The sequence below is a fragment of the Macrobrachium rosenbergii genome, chromosome 51 (assembly GCF_040412425.1).
Source record: "Macrobrachium rosenbergii isolate ZJJX-2024 chromosome 51, ASM4041242v1, whole genome shotgun sequence".
NCBI lineage: Eukaryota > Metazoa > Arthropoda > Malacostraca > Decapoda > Palaemonidae > Macrobrachium > Macrobrachium rosenbergii.
In genome coordinates this window covers 37,187,383-37,192,382 of record NC_089791.1, presented here as the reverse complement: position 1 = coordinate 37,192,382, position 5,000 = coordinate 37,187,383, and the positions used below count along the sequence as shown (strand labels likewise).

General features: G+C 33.5%; 1 long non-coding RNA gene across 4 annotated transcripts in view; it reads left to right on the top strand.

Moving 5' to 3' along the window:
- The window catches only part of LOC136833318 (uncharacterized), a 436,806-nt gene that overhangs the window by 97,103 nt on the left and 334,703 nt on the right, over nucleotides 1–5,000 (top strand). For all 4 annotated transcript variants that reach the window (XR_010851420.1, XR_010851421.1, XR_010851418.1 and 1 more), the window contains one exon: nucleotides 3,226–3,375. This is a non-coding gene — a long non-coding RNA (uncharacterized lncRNA). The remainder of the gene's footprint in view (nucleotides 1–3,225; nucleotides 3,376–5,000) is intronic.

Sequence of the window (5,000 nt, the reverse complement as noted above, 5' to 3'; positions counted from 1 at the left end):
GTGGTGGCCTGGCCTATAGCGTTCCCAGACGCACGATTATGGCTAACTTTAACCTTAAATAAAATAAAAACTACTGAGGCTAGGGGGCTTCAATTTGGTATGTTTAATGATTGGAGGGTGGATGATCAACATGCCAATTTGCAGCCCTTTAGCCTCAGTAGTTTTAAAGATCTGATGGCGGACAGAAAAAGTGCGGACGAACAGACAAAGCCGTCACAATAGTCTTCTTTTAAAGAAAACTAAAAAGAAAACACTTCAGAGAATATAGAAAAGCAATACAAGCTTACAGTCCTTTAGTTTGCATAAATATTAATATATTCCCACACCACTGCGCCTTCCCTCCCCACTAAAAAAAAAAGAAAGAACACTTACAAGAGAGTACTATGGCACAACGTTTGCATATCATTGAAAAATGGAAGCCCTGTCCACACTCTAAAAATACATGTTGGTTAAAAATACCTTGACCTGAATATTTATACCTGAGGTGAAGGGATATGAGATGGAAACATCCTGGTGGTGTTTTTATTTAGAATGTTTGAAAAAGAAAACTGCATAAACTGAACTTTATGGTTCTGGGTTTACCTGTCCAGCGAAACGATAGTATTACATGGATGAACAGTGTCCATAAATGGAAATAAAGAAGACAGGAAATATAAAAGGTGGGGGACTGGGACCTCTGCTATTTTATGTATTCTAGATCTGGTGTGACCATTTTTCCAGGCACAGGACCGAGTTGAAAGTTTAATGAACTATATATGTCCGACAGATCGTAGTAATTTGTCTGGCTGATTAGGAATGAAAGAATATGATTGTGAATAGAACGTGGAACTGGACAAAACTGTGTTCAAGCTAGTAATCCTATTTACAATATAGTATATATATATATATATATATATTATATAGTATATATATATATATATATATATATATATATATATATATAATACTATATATGTATATATATAATATATATACATATATGTGTATATATATATATATATATACTGTATACGTATGTATGAATGTATATTTAAATGATTTGTCACTTACACCTTGACATTTTTATATATACAATTATTAATCTATATGTATCGTTTGATATTCATTCAACTATGTCCTGGGAAAATAACTTACATCCAAGGGGAATTATCATTGATATTTAGTTACCATTCAGATTCGAACCGCTTTCTGGTTTAGAAACTATTTTGTACAGTAAATGGTGACCACTGAAACGTCACTAATAATTACATTGGGTGCAAGTTATTTCCGAAATATAAGTGAACTGGATATAAAACAATAATAAATGGATGTAATTAATATTATGTATGATTTATATATATATATATATATATATATATATATATATATATATATATATATCATGTGTGTGTGTGTGTGTGTGTGTGTGTGTGTGTTTGTGTGTGTGTGTGTGTAAAGAGGGTAATAAAGTTCGAATGAAAGCAATCATCAGCAAACATAAAATAAAACAATTACACAAAGATGCACACACACAAAGCATATATATGTGTGTTTATGAATATATATATATATATATATATATATATATATATATATATATATATATATATACATGTGTGTGTGTGTGTGTATATATATATATATATATATATATATATATATATATATATAACATATATACTATATATATGTGTGTGTGTGCATCTTTGTATCATTGTATTATCTGTTTTATATATCGTGGTTTGCTTTCCATTTGAACTTTATAACCCTCTTTTGCATTAGCGTTCGAGATCCATATTTAGGTTAGAACTCTTATTACGGGAGTTCCTTAAAAATCAGTTAGAGTAATAATAAGTCATTACAACTTCTTGATGAGAGATGGCTTCAACGTTGACTTCATAACAGAAATCAGAAAACCAAACAACTCTAAGTTCCTCCCACTCTCTCTCTCTCTCTCTCTCTCTCTCTCTCTCTCTCTCTCTCTCTCTCTCTCTCTCTCTCTCTCTCTCTCTCTCTTCCCAAGGTTTTCTGTCCTCTGAACTCTTTCATCGAGAGGGTGCACCGGTCTCGTTGCTCGTTCCCACTGAGACTGGGATGTTTTGTCCAATTCCTGTAAAATCAGAATGCAAATTCCCCTCCCTTTTGCAAAAAGCGAATTCAGTTCAAACCAGTTCTCAAAGGAAACCAAAGGTTACGATTCTGTTTCACCAGAAAAGGAGAGATCTTTACTCGCTTAATTTTAGAGTTTTTTTTTTTTTGCTTTATTGTTTCATTTCATTACAATTTTAAAGATGATTTTATTGACATAAATCAGTGGAATCATGCAACATGCTTTTACTTGATTACTGAAGGAATTTCATACACACTCGCATACATGTGTGTATGTATGTGTATATATGTATATATATATGTATATATAAATTTATTCATAATATATATGTGTGTATGTATATATATATATACACAAACTATGAAACACATTAAATATTTGCTTTTTATGACATTTCTTTTTGTCTAGATAATTATCAATATAGACTGAAAATTAGCGTTTAAATGCACTGTGTTTTAAGCCCTTGCCTTTCACATGAAAAGATATACAGTATGTTACATAATTATTATGTTAAATAGAAATTATTAATTTTTTCATAATAACTAAGTGTGGCAAAAACTGTTTATATCAATGACAGAAACAAAAATGCATGAAATGTCATTGTCTTATGGGGTTATACTGAATAGTTACCATATTTCCGCTACAAGTTAAGTATACCTTAGTAACAACCAGACCACTGAGCTGATTAACAGCTCTCTAGGAGCTGGCGAAAGGATAGATTTATTTTACGTGGCTAGAACCAATTGGTTACCTAGCAATGGGACTTACAACTTATTGTGGAATCCGAACCACATTATAACGAGAAATGAGTTTCTATCATGAAATAAATTTCTCTAATTCTTCATTGGCCGGTCGGAGAATCGAACGCGGGCCAAGCAGAAAACGATACCAACCCGTCCAATGAGGAACTATTTCTGCTCCAGAAATATGAAAAGATTTACTTTTCACATCTTTTGAACTCATTTATGAGGAACTAGATTTATATTTTTAAGAAGCCTCAAAATTAAATTCTAAAAACTAAAGGAGTTCTCACTATTATTTGAACTAAAATCTAAATACTCCTCAATACTGCATCATATTTCACATAAAGACGTGGGGTACACATTACGATGTCATGTGTTCATCTTCTTATCCAGAACATGGCGAGATGTGAGGGCTGCAGACAACAGAGGTAACAGAGCGACACAAAGGACCATCAGTCTCGCGGGAAATGGGAAAAAGAAGATCAGTCATCACACTTTGGCCAGACAATTGCTCCTTCCATCAGACGTTTAGCCAATGACAAGGTGAGAGAGGTCTTATCTAATGTCAGATGCGCTTGTGTGTGTGTGTGTGTGTGTGTGTGTGTGTGTGTTAGTGTATGCTTGATCGTTCATCGAAAAATTACTTTTTAACAAAATAGTAATCAAAGGGTGCTTAAGCTCGTTTACGTACTTACTTCAGTTAACTATGAGAGTCTTGCACTTTTTGTCTTGTACTTTCTCTACATTACAGTGTCGCATAAATGGTTACAAGAATCCATTAGGTTTCCTTTTGGGCGTGATAAAACTTCATTTTTACACTTCCCGGCAATGGTTTTGTTCAATTATGAGGCTTTTTGGCTAAGATTATGAGCGACAATTACTGTCTGGTAGGCGGAAAAGGACTTCTTTGAACGGATATGATTTCGTTTTCTTTTCTTCCATTACCAACCCTTCAGAGGGAAATACAGACTAGCTGTTTCCTAGTTTTCCTATTCCTGAATAAAAAAAAATGCTCATTATAGTATGTGTTTTGAAAAGCATTATTTGTCCGACGAATTTTTACATCTCGAAATGAAATTCATCACCCAAAAGATTAATTTATTATTGCATGTTTAAAGGTTTAATATTTTTATCAGATTTTTTCCTATTTTCATTTTCTTATAAGAAAATTAATAATATGCGTCCTCATTTACTGCCTTGAAATCAAAATATTTGTGTTTTCCTAATTTATTAAACATTACCTTTGAATTACTTTCCTGACAAAGCTAGTGAAAAAATATGCTGTACTATTTATATAATTTAGCCGCTCTGTAATAGTCAATGACTCTAAAAGAATTATTTCTGTCTACGTAATAATATGTGCCGCATGGTAGTCTGCAATATAATGTTATTTTAATACAATTACAGACATGGTATTCACAAATTAAGTAACATTAAAACCACTCTAACATAGTTTGGGACGCACTCATTTATTTACAGCCATTTTTAAAGGATGAACTTACTTTACAGACGACCAGTGTCCTTTATGTAACTCGAACCTTTTGAATCCTTCTTCCGTGTTTTCATGTAAAATTCCTAAGTGATAAGCAGGATTACAAACAAGATGTCCCATAGTTTGTTACGTAAAGTTTACTTTTTTCATTACTGTCAGATTTCTTATTCATTAATGTATCAACATAGATAGGAGGCAATTACTCCATAACCTGAGGCATCAGATAGGAGGCAATTACTCCATAACCTGAGGCATCCAAAGAGATCTATCTTCTCCGCATTCTGGAATATAAATCCCTCTTTTCCTCTGCGTCATGAGGGATAATTTCTCCCTCTAGAAAATAAATGTTGCGTAAAAGAAAGGAAGGGACACATAGTGGTGATTCCGTCTTTTACAGCTAAAAGGGCTGGTAATAGAGTTTGCCCTTTATGGTCCATGGGACGTGAGATTCACTTAACCATTCTCCTGCCTCCTAATCTTCGCGTATCCCTTAATGACACCTCTGAATACCTCCCCTTAATTTATTTTGCATGGAATATGGGCTCGCCCGCCTTATATATATATCCGATGGTGCAGAAATTTCCTTTGCCTGGACAGGCGGAATTTTCGTTCTCTCTTCTCTCTCTCTCTCTCTCTCTCTCTCTCTCTCTCTCTCTCTCTCTAATACTGCTGCTTC